This window comes from Hylaeus volcanicus, chromosome 4 (assembly GCF_026283585.1).
Source record: "Hylaeus volcanicus isolate JK05 chromosome 4, UHH_iyHylVolc1.0_haploid, whole genome shotgun sequence".
Lineage (NCBI taxonomy): Eukaryota > Metazoa > Arthropoda > Insecta > Hymenoptera > Colletidae > Hylaeus > Hylaeus volcanicus.
In genome coordinates, this window is record NC_071979.1 from 747834 (window position 1) to 760710 (window position 12877).

Sequence of the window (12877 nt, forward strand, 5' to 3'; positions counted from 1 at the left end):
TGGTAAAAGTACTCAGACCGCAATAAAATGCTACATTCGTATAGATATAGCTCATGTAATAAAAATGATCACGAAGTGGAAATGTTTCAATGACAAGGTTCCACGTATTAAAGAAAAAGTAAAAAAATTACGCCAAGTAGGCAAGGCATTATTAGATCATTAGTACCCATACTTTATTTCTCACAGACTTTCAGGTAATTTGTCAATTTAAAACCCTGACAATATTATGAGTACACTTTCATTGTATTGAATGTTAAGGGACAAAAAGGAAAGTGTGGCAACAACACGCGGTGTTCCCAGGCGGTCTCACCCATCCAAGTACTATCCGCGCCCAACGCATCTTAACTTCAGTGATCGGACGAGAACTGGTGTGGCATGCGTGGTATAGTCGTTGACACTTAATAAACTTTTCCATTTAAATTCCTTTTCCTACAAGAGTAGTTATATTAATAACGGGTATCAGTTTAGGCAACGAATCCACCACCGATGTACCTTAGCCGCTCAAGGTACATCACATTCTAATACTTACGTAGGCATCATACTATTATGCTGGACTGCGACCAGCCCCCTGTTTACTCAGCCGACTCAGCCGCCTTTTCGCCAATCTGTATTACTCATCCATACTTTCTAGTTCACAGTTCAGACTCCAGAAAACTTCCATATCATCAATAGACACTAGAGGTGTGCGGGATCCCGAGATTACGGGATCGGGATGGGACTGAAAAGTTCGGACGAGATCGGGCGGGATCCCGATACATTCGATTTGCTCGGGATCCCGCGATTTAAGCGGCGCGCGGGATCCCGAGAGTTTCGGGATCGGACAAGGTCCCGATAGCCCGATATATATACTTTGCTCGGAATCTCGAGACTCTCGATTCTAGTTACTGGCGTGTGATCTTAAATCACCTGAGTCTTGAGATCCGGAACTTCTTGATGGAACGGGAAGTTCGAAGAGGATAGTTAATGACAGGACTTATTTGTTAGATAAATAATTAATATCTTTAAGACATGGTGATAGATTCTGTTCACATTGATAATGTTGTTAAACGTATGTACTAGGTACTTTAACTTTGTTCTGTATACAAGTTGTCTACAGTTAACACCATCCGAAAGAGCATTAAATTTCCAATCTCCCTGATGCCAAACCAAAATTTATTACGCAGATTTAACAAGTGAAAAATTAGGTCAAACTTTACATTGTGACAATTTGTAAAAATTTGACCTTTTCTCTACGCGTTTTCCGGTTTCAAATACATAGTTGTTTGGTGGGCATTTCTCGGCAAAAATTTCCTTAAACCTACTCAATAACAAATACATTAGAAATTCATTTAGATGTATGTGTATCTATATATAGGAATAAGTATCATTTTGTAATTTACCAGTATCATTATTAAAACTACTACTCTGTTCATTTTCCAAATTGTTTGTCGGTTCTCCTTGTATACTATCTGTTAGTTTATTTAAAATGTCTATTGCGGGACTTTTCTCCTGTTGTTCTAAAAGTCGGTCTTTGTACCTCGGGTCTAAGAGAATCGCAATTATTATTGTTTCCGATTTAAGGATTGGTAGGAAGCGTTCCTAGAAGCAATAATAAAATAAATAATTCAAGGTACTTACGTTCAATGCGTTCCGAACATCGTTGCATATTGCGGTGATGATTGCACTTTGTGTATAATCCGGTTGAAGTACATTTACTAATCCAGTGGACATTGGATAATATAGAGATAGTGTTGGATAGAGATCTCCACTCATCACTTCGGTTACTTCTTTAATTGGCTCTAGTACGGTAATTACGGATTTTAGAAACGTCTATAGATCAACATTTAAATTCTCGGGATAGTTTGCATTACTTAATATATTATTCAGTGGAGCATTTAATAAAGGGTATAGCCGGGTTTGGGGGTCAAAAGTGCCCTTAGATCGATTTCGATTCGCGATGATGTATTCGATAGGTTATCAAAAAAAACTAATCTGTGCCAAGTTTCAAGTCCCTATCTCGACGGGTGGGGGAGTAAAAAAGAAAAAACAAAAATCACGATTTTGACCAATTTCTCTTGTCTTGCTGCATGAAAAATTTTGAAAAAAATCAGAGATATTCCAGTTAGTGAGGCACATATTCCAGAATTCTTTCAGATTTTTCAGTTCAAAATCCAAACTGTGAAAAATAAAAAACGCAAAAAAAATGATGAAAAATGCCGGTTTTGCATCGAAGGAATTTCAGAACTACGATTATAAAATTACAGGTGTTACGTGCCGATATTTTTCATTTTATTTTTCTTGATTTCGTCGGCAGGAATGTGTTCGAGATGGTTTACCATCCCGAATTCGTTCTAATCGAACACAAACCTAGCCTTTGACGGAAGTTCATTAAATTCATTTTTGAATAAAGTTACACATTCCTTCCTTAAAATCAACGTCGTCACGCCATTTTCACCCTGCTGGCAGTGCCGCACCCTGTATAAAGTTTGTAAATATGTTCAATTGTTAATATTTTAATAGGTTTAGTATTGTAAATACGTTAAATGCGTTGCTTGTTACGAATAAAAGGCGTTAAATCATGAAATGTAACAGTGGCGTATACATGTATAATTGTTGGGAAAATGAGCACACCGAATATTACCATCGCATTCAAATATCACGGTTACAAATAACATTGGAAGAAGGACATGTAAATATCGCGCATTTAGGATAAACCTTTATTTTGCTATTTCTTCTCCATGTACGCTCCGAATACCGAAGCCGTAACTCGAATAGCAGCGTGATTCGTCCGCGCACGTTGTCGCTAGGACGAATCGAGCGGTTTGGTAGGCGCGAGGAGCGAGACGCGGTACAACTCGTAAACACCAAATTCTTGCGTGTACCGAGTCGCGAAATCTGGAAGACTTTTTCTATAAACTGGCGACGATCACGTGGTTCTAAGATCCTTTGTCTCCAAAGCTTCTAGAACGTTCCATCGAGTTTACGTGGTCGAGCAAGGCACGAGCCTTCTCACTTCTCATCGTACAATCGCGAAAGCGTGATATTAGTCCGGGCGAATAATTCAGAGCAGAGTTGCAGTATTAAATTCATTTTGTGAAAAGTGAGTGATAGGCAAGGACTCTTATTCCTCGATAAAATAATTTTATTTTAATTTATTTAAAGCATTTTAGATTTAGATTTTCTTTTTCCTTTTCGTAAATAGTAATTTCGCTTTTAATTACGTAAATATTAATTCTTTCACGTGTGTGTGTTTTCCTTCAACAACAGGGCGATTCGAAGAACGCACAAAGTCGAGATCAGCGTTACTCGATTTATATTGTAAAGAGATTTAGTGGTGAGTTGATTTTTCCTTCCAATCAATATTCTTTGTATAAATATTTATAAATGTATTTTATTGTGACCACTCGGAATATCAATAAATGATATTTCATTTCCGGGGAATCCCTCATTGATGTTCTCGGGTGGTATTTCCATTCATATTTTCTAAAATATTATTCCGACAATTTTATTGTGTTCTTTATTATATGAAACTACAATTTTATTGTGTTCTTTATTATATGAAACCACAATTTCTGGTTTCTGGAATATCAATAAATGATATATTTCATTTCCGGGGTAACCCTATCTGATATTCCAGGAACAAATATATATATGTATTTTTTCCTTTTTCATTGTTTTTCTTTATTAAATGCATAACTGAATTTTTGACGATTTCATATGTATATTTTCTGTATGAGATTATAAGGAAGGAAAGTGTGTATATTAAATCTTGTCGACCAAACGTACATTTGGTTCAAATCACATAAATCATTGTATTATTATTATCAATACCATAAAAATATTAATTGAATAAATATTACAGTGGCATGTTAAGAATAGAACATTTTTATAGTTGAATTAACCGCTCACATCCTATTGAAATCCCAAATCTTCAAATAAATAAAGCACATAGAAATTCACATACGAGCCAGGGCCCGTACGGAACTGCTGTGACAAAGACCTGACCTTGCCGATAGGCAAGTAAAATATATATAATAACAATATTTAAAAATTCTTTAAGCTGTGACGCAGGAATCTGTGTCCCACGTCACACAGGAAGTGTATATTATTGTTATTATTGTCCTCAACTTTTTTCATATTTTTAGGAGTGGTGCGCCGTAGTTGGAAAAATCAAAAATCGATTTTTTTCGCTGTTTCGGTGTGTTAGAGCAACTTGTATACAGAATTTCTGTATACTTTTTATGAAATACATAATTCTTAATGTTTTGACATCGATCAAAACAGTATAGGTATTAATAAAACTAATATATCTAACAATTACAACATACACTTTGAGGAATATCTTCAGAACTATCTACGATATTTTCCAAGAGCGTCCGTGGCGCAAGTGATAAGGTGCTCGGCTGTTGAGCCGCTGGATAATTTTTGAGCGTAGGTTCGAATCTCTAGTTGGTACATATTTTTTTTTCGTTAATCATATATTTTTTAATTTCTATTAATGCAACAATGATAAATACTTATTTACAAATAATAAAAACATCTTTTTATAATGTTGTAACATGTATTATATACATAAGAATAATTTTGGAGCGCTCATGCTACCGCTCCTCTTGTCAACTATCTTATCAACAACGATATTGTTTAACACGTCTTACACTAAAGTACTGTATGAAATTCAGTTTCGAGTCACTTATCTTTAGTTTTGTAGTCAAAATGCAGTGTAGAATTTGTTATCCTTAATCCACATCGTTATCTTCGCTGTATAGTTTACAACAAATTCTTGAATAGGAGTTGCAAAAATATAAGAATAATAGATAATAATCATAATGAACGATAACCAATCTCTTTTATTCTAATTGATTTCGCGATTATTTTATTTGCAATTGTAATTGACATGATGAGTTTACAATTACTTTTACGGCAATCGCATTTTCAATTTCATTAGTAATTGTCAATCGTTAGTCACGTTCGCTTTTTCTACACTGATTGTCTCTCGAAAATAATACACGGAAAATTCACAACATGGAATATAACCTCCGCGACCACTATTAAGGCGAATTGGATTATTGCTGGGACCATTTCAAACACCTTTGTAAGCATGGCTTTCATTTATAAGGGGGCCCACAACGCCAATTGTTTCAATCCTTAATAACATACAAATTGTTTTTGGGCTATGAGAAATCCTCTCTAGGATCTTTCGATAAAGAAAGGTAATGGGAAGGGTAACTTGCGAACAAAATGAGGGTACTAAACGTCCGCGCCAAAGAGAATGGAGGGCAATGTATGTTCGTCCGCGTTTATTAGTTTATTACATTGCTTGGGCTTGACGCGATCTTTTCGAGTTTTAAACGCTACTATAGCGATTATTTCTTACATTGTTTACGACCCATAAAAGACGATCACGGGACGAACTCACCAACACCTTTACAACATTGTCAAAACCTTCGATCAGTTCTCCTAACTCCTCCTCAATTGTAAAATATCCTACTTTGAAGAAATGTACGAAAACGAAAAACGGTCAGTCTTGGTTCGAATGCCAAATGCAACGGATGATCGTCAGGTGCCTTATTTCGAATTCAATGCTATTAACTTTACGTGTAATATTGTGAACTGTTACGCGTGTTCATATATTATTTATCGGTATAATAATTTTCAAATATTGTTTATCGGCGTGTATTTTTTGTGTTTGTGTTTATCCGTGTATATTCATTTCTTGTTTTCAATATGTCGTCTGAAGGAGCACAATTTTTTGAAAGGAAAACCGACCATACCAACTGCATTCGTTGCAATATCTTTATTCGCAAATCGCATGGTCAGTTTAAGAAAATCCAGTCGGAAGTTGAAGCAGTTAGTTATTATAGAATTTTAGAAAGAGTGGTAATTATTGGTGATAAATTGTGTAACAAGTGTCGCATCTTCGCTTACAAGAAAGGGTTAGTTACAAACTCCGATTCTGAAGATTCTCCGCGTCAGTTTGAGGCGACTTCTATAGTCGAAACTTCTTCGGTAACTGAAACCTCTTTTTCGAATAGATCTGTTCCTTTAGGTGAAACTTCTTCTTCGGTTATAAGTGTCCCTTTAGCTACAACCCGTTCTTCAGTTAAAACTGTCCCTTTAGCTGCACCCTCTTCTTCAGCCGGAGGTTTTTCTTCAGCTGGACCTTCTTGTTCATCTCAAAATATATCGACTGAAATAACTTCACTCGGCACCACTTTAACTGAAATACCTTCGAATCAATTATCTTCAATCGGAATATCTTCGCTCAATATATTGTCTGACGAATCATCAACTTCATCTTCTGCTATATCTTCAAGTGAAGATCCATCGTTTGTTAGGGATTTGAGTAACGTTGATCATACATCTATTCAGTACGTAGAAATGCCATTTAGTAGAGTTGTTTCCACTCATGGGTACTGCTTCGTTTGCGGATCAAAATCAAATATAATAAATGTACCAGCTGAAACTCGAAAACAAGTATTTATTATGCGGCGATTATATGTTCCTAGAGGAAATCGGTGCTGTCGTAGCCATTTATTAAAGAAACGTTTGTTTGAGCAAGATGTAATGAATTTAAGAATACATTCTAATAGTACTTTGATCGATACCGAAGAATAGAGAAATTATTTTGAATACTTTTCTATGAATTGCAATTCAGATATTAATGATAAAGTGGGCGATTTTATACTTTCGGAAGAACGACTTAAAGTATTTACAGGTTTAACATGGAGCAATTTAATTAAACTTCGGGAAATGATGACTTCTATGAAAAAATCTCAGCAACACGATATCACTCAGGCTATTGTAGTATTTCTTTTCAAATTGCGTACTGGCAATTCAAATAGTGTGATAGCTGCAGTTCTCGGTTTAGAACGCGAACAACAAGTATCCGATTTTTGTAAGTCAGTTATAAATTCATTCCAGAAAGATATCCTTCCTGTTCATTTTGGTATTGCAGCATTAATAAAAAATTATACAATATTTCAGATCAGTTAGCGCTAATTTTCGATGGAACATATATTCGTCATGAAAAAAGTTCAAATAACGAATACCAGAGGAAATCATTTTCCGGCCAAAAGAAAGTACCGTTGTGTAAACCATTTACAGTTTGTACCACAAACGGTTATATTGTTGATATGTTAGGGCCCTTTTATGCAAAACAGAATGACGCAGAGATAATGAAGATTGTCATGCAAGACCCCAATGGTTTGCAAACTCTTCTGCAATCTGGAGATATTTGCATCGTCGATCGAGGTTTCCGGGATGTAAAGTCTGATTTAGAAGATCGCGGTTATACTGTTCTTATGCCTGAGTTAAAAGGCAAGCGTAATCAACTTTCCACTGCAGAATCCAATGCATCTCGTCAGGTTACAAAGGTTCGTTGGGTTGTCGAAGCTATACACGGAATCATAGGTCAGAAATATCGACTTCTTCATCATCAGTTAGATAACAAATTGCTTCCAAAGGTCGGAATATTGTGCAGAATAGCATGTTTTTTAAATAACGTCTTCGGAAAACGTTTAAACTCGGACACAGGGCTTTGCGACGAAATTGTTCATAGGATAGTTTCTGAAAAAAATGTTGATAATACATTAGCAGTGGAAGTAGAAAATAAACGTTGGAATAGGCGAAAGATTCTTTTTAAACAATTATCAGCTTCCGAAATTCTTGATTTTCCTGAAATGACAGAACGCGATCTTAAAATGCTATTTACTGGTTCATATCAATTATTTCAAGCAGTATCGTATTTAGCAGAACTGATGGACGACGAAAATAATATTAATATTCGGTGCCTTAAAGAATCTAAAAATATAGTTAAATCCGAAGTAAAATCACGTCACATTAGCAGTAAAAGTTATAGATGATACATTGATTACACATCAAATTCAATAGGCTACACAGGTATTAAAAGATATTGTTGTGAATGTGCTAATCGTAATCGTACAATTGGTTGTTGCTCACACGTAGCAGCAATTATTTATTTCTTGTCGCATGCTCGGTATCTGTCAAAAATTGTACGCCCTGCAGAAATTCTGAGTAAAATATTTAAAGTTGAACAAGTGACAGCTGTTATCAACGAAGACAGTGATGAGGACTAAGGATAACACAACATGAGGACTGAGGAATAAGGATTACAAAACTAAAGATAAGTGACTCGAAACTGAATTTCATATAGTACTTTAGTGTAAGACGTGTTAAACAATATCGTAGTTGATAAGATAGTTGACAAGAGGAGTGGTAGCATGAGCGCTCCAAAATTATTCTTATGTATATAATACATGTTACAACATTATAATAAGATGTTTTTATTATTTGTAAATAAGTATTTATCATTGTTGCATTAATAGAAATTAAAAAATATATGATTAACGAAAAAAAAAATATGTACCAACTAGAGATTCAAACCTACGCTCAAAAATTATCCAGCGGCTCAACAGCCGAGCACCTTATCACTTGCGCCACGGACGCTCTTGGAAAATATCGTAGATAGTTCTGAAGATATTCCTCAAAGTGTATGTTGTAATTGTTAGATATATTAGTTTTATTAATACCTATACTGTTTTGATCGATGTCAAAACATTAAGAATTATGTATTTCATAAAAAGTATACAGAAATTCTGTAAGCGAAAAAAATCGATTTTTGATTTTTCCAACTACGGCGCACCACTCCTAAAAATATGAAAAAAATTGAGGACAATAATAACAATAATATACACTTCCTGTAATTTTATAATCGTAGTTCTGAGATTCCTTCGATGCAAAACCGGCATTTTTCATCATTTTTTTTTGCGTTTTTTATTTTTCACAGTTTGGATTTTGAACTTAAAAATCTGAAAGAATTCTGGAATATGTGCCTCACTAACTGGAATATCTCTGATTTTTTTCAAAATTTTTCATGCCACAAGACAAGCGAAATTGGTCAAAATCGTGATTTCTGTTTTTTCTTGTTTACTCCCCCACCCGTCGAGATAGGGACTTGAAACTTGGCACAGATTAGTCTTTTTTGATAACCTATCGAATACATCATCGCGAATCGAAATCGGTCTAAGGGCACTTTTGACCCCCAAACCCGGCTATACCCTCTATTCTGTGAAACATCATGTACGTCGAATTCCACCGGGTGTCAACTTCTTGTATTAACTGCAGGGGCGTAGTATTCGGATCTATGGCTTTTTTAGATCCGAATACTACTTCACGGCGCGAAGTCCACCAATCCGTGGTAAATGCTAATGCACAGTCTGTAAATTTCATAATCTGTTAGTATCATACAAAATATCAAGTTAATATAACAAAATTTCAGAAACAATTTACCTTCTTGTACAGTTTCGCATAATTTGATTTTAATTTAATTCCTTAAACCCTCGTATATTCTCGGAATTACAACTCTCGAAAATGTAGTCCGAGAAGGAATTTTGTACTGCGGTTCGGCGATATTCATCAAATCCCGAAATCCAATGTCTTCAACGATGCTGTACGGATGAAGATCCAAAGCAATCATGCGTGCAATTCCTTCTGTCAATTGCATCGCTCGTGGTGAATTATCAGATAGATATTGCACATTTTGTGCAGTACTTGCACTGTGTGTTCCTCGCTGGAGAACGGTTTCCGAATGCGCGGATTTTAAATGTCCCATGACACCTGTCGTATTCCCGTGTTTTACCGCAAAGTCTCTGCCACAAATTTTACATTTTGCTCGATCCTGATTTAACCGTTCAAAGTGTTGCCAAACAATACTTTTTGATCTCTTTCTCCGTGTTTCAGGAGCGTGGCCTGACACACCGGCAACATTTTCAACACTCTCACTGGCACAAAGCATAATTAATAATTAAGTGTTTAAATGTTCTTAAAGAATGTCTAATTGAATTACTATATACACTAGTATTTTTACTATTATTATTGAAACTATTATTATTACTATTACTAAGTATAATAAATACAGTATTTAATCGTTAAACTAAAATAACGCCTTTGCTTTTAGTCGCATACACAGTTTGCTCTCGCTGACCTATTCGCTTCGTTCAGAGTGGCCAGACCACGTAAGAGTGCTGAGCGCTCGCCAGATGGGTACTATTCTTAAAAAATTCATAAACGCAAAAGTATATAACAAAATATTTTCATTTTTTTACACATACTAAAAAACGGTATAATGAACAAATGAAAACATTCAAAACAGTGAATTTGACACAAACCGTGTGAATTGTAGAAAGTTTTTAAATTAAATAGTGTATTTATTATATTTAGTAATAGTAATAATAATAATAATAGCGTATATAGTTTAGAGTCAAATAAGCATGGTTGGGTGTAGAGTGCGAGAGTGAGTGCAACGAAAGTATGAATGACGACATCCTGACGTGTGAGAGAGAAGTATTTGGACCGCGCGACAGTTTGAAATGTGGCTGAAAGAGAAATGCATGGAATCGAGCGAATGTTTAGGCTAACAAGGAGTCCGTACGGGTGATGGGTCACGAATTTCCTTCAAACTTTGCACATTTTTAGTAGTTCATTAGGACAATATAACGTGCAAATAATAAGGCGTACAACTCAAGCGTTTTCGAGAAAATCGCAAGAGAAGTTCGTGCGTTCTTTATATTACCTTGCGTTTGAGTTGTAAACAAGAAGCAGCGGCGGCCTAGTGGTTAACGTCCTAGCGTCGTAACGGCTAGATCGGTGAATCGGGTCCCTTTCATGTCTATTTTTTTTCTCTCCTTTTTCCCTTTTTTTTCCACATATATCATCGTATTATTTCATGTACGTCTTTTCTAATCCATATTGTTGACATCCAATTATGTCAAAATGTTCAATGCCCCAGCCTATAGTCGAATGTTTTTGCAAATTTTTTATTTGTTCGAAAACATACGCAAAATCGGAGAAGTCTATTTCTTTGGATATTGAATTTTTCGACTGTTGTGGTTCCGCTCGCTCTACCACATAGTTACAGTTGTAATCTATAGAATTTCCGACATCTTCATTCGTTCCTTCCTGGATGTCCATTACGGAAGGTATTTCGCAGCTGACTACCAGGTTATTACCTTCCCTTCACTGATGTCGTTCTTTCTTTTTCGCTTTTGTTTAAATCTGCGTTTTCATTTTCCTCGAAATTTACTTCGTCTATAATTTCTTGAGTCATTTCAATATCTTCGACATTTTTTATTTCTTCTTCGTGTCCTGCCATAGCAAGAACTTCATCCTCTTGGAATGTTTTGTAGGAAGTACTTGAAGAAGTACCTGCTTTCTCCACGGTACTTCGACATACCGCGAGGCACGCTGCTTTCTTTAATTGCCGGCTATACGAAAAAAATCAATAATTATAATTAATTATATGCGGGGCATACATAAATGTAAGAAAAACGTATTATACAAATGTACGACCATGACAGAAATTCGACAATAATTAACGGAATTGCATGAAAAATAGAAGTGCACAATCAGAAGCCATCTGAGCTGGAAATAGTCTGATTTACGTGACATTAGGTATCATTTTAATCGAGAAAACACCAGAAAATTCTTTGGTGCCATCTTTTCCATTGATTCAATGAAGGACACAGAATTTAATTTTGTGAACAATTGATGGGGCACCGGCCGTGCGACCGTTGGCAGCCGAGCAAAGTCAGGTATGGCGCTTAGCGGACAACAAAGGATAGCGGGCAGAGTACCAAAAATATATCAGTCGTTTGATATTTTTCATGACAGCCTCGTGGAAATAGCATCAATGGATTCCTGGTGTCATCCCGATTAAAATGATACCTCACTTCAGGTACATCGGACTATCTGTAGTGAAGTTCTCTTTTGATTATGCAATTACATTTTGCATGTGATTTCGTCATTTATTGAACAAACCACATCATATTTGATGTCATTTGCATCAGAAAATCGTCACAAACATCCCGATAAAATATTCATTTTACAAACAAAAGACCAAAATATTTAGATTTTTGAGAAAAAAGAAGATAGAGTCCTATTTATCCCCTTTACAGGCCAATTTTGAAAGATACGATTACTTTAAAATTGGCCATATTAAAACGAATTCCATGTATCGTATATCGTATGAAGAGTCCGATACGCGAATATTTTAACGTGGTTCGAAATATACAGTGGGTAAAAAAAGTCTGCGTACGACATAAGTAACTCATACTTTTTCAATGTTATAATCTACTATAAATAAAAAAATCTGCAAAAGTAGAGCAGTGTGCTGGTAGAAATCAGAAAAATAATAATATTGTGGATGATAATTAAATAATTCGCAATGTTGGGTGCTTTACAACGCAATGGTTTTCTGAATCAACTAGGACGTCCCAAAAAGTTATTATAAAATCGTTATTCTCGTTTGCTAGTCAAATTTTTCCAGCTAGATGCTTTATAAAATACAGCATCATTCGTGACCAGCTTTTAATATTCAGCGATTGCCCTGTGTATGTCCCAACTATAAACCGCGGTCTAAGAACGAGACCATTATTGAGAGCCTCAAAAACAACCCTTCCGAATAGAAAAATTTGTATTTAACCGTTTATAACTAACTGTAAATGTATTAGGTGGTACTACCTACGGACAGTATATAAGAAAATGCTTTTTTTATTCCTAAAACAGCCATGCACATTTTACATCAAGGAAAAAACATCGTAAATGAAATTGCAAACACTAGTAATAAAACTGTTACGGCGTATACTGTACGAAATGTTTTGAAAAGAACACATTACTATAGACGCGCTGCAAGGCGTAAGCGTTTCGTATCCGCAGTTAACAAAAAAAAAAACGGAATAATATTTGCGGGACAATGTATAAATAAACCACAGGAATTGTAGGACACAGTAATATTCAGCGATGAAAGCAAATTTAATTTATTTGAATTCGATGGAAGAACAACGATTTGGAGGAAACCAAACGAAGAATTTCATCCGAAAAA

The 12877-nt window shown here is 35.4% G+C and overlaps 1 non-coding gene across 1 annotated transcript; it reads right to left on the reverse strand.

Annotated features, from left to right (window-relative positions):
- Positions 1-275: 275 nt before the first annotated feature.
- Positions 276-396, reverse strand: LOC128876044 (5S ribosomal RNA). Its single transcript, XR_008456938.1, has one exon. It is a non-coding gene; the product is annotated as a 5S ribosomal RNA (ribosomal RNA).
- Between the last annotated feature and the right edge of the window lie 12481 nt (positions 397-12877).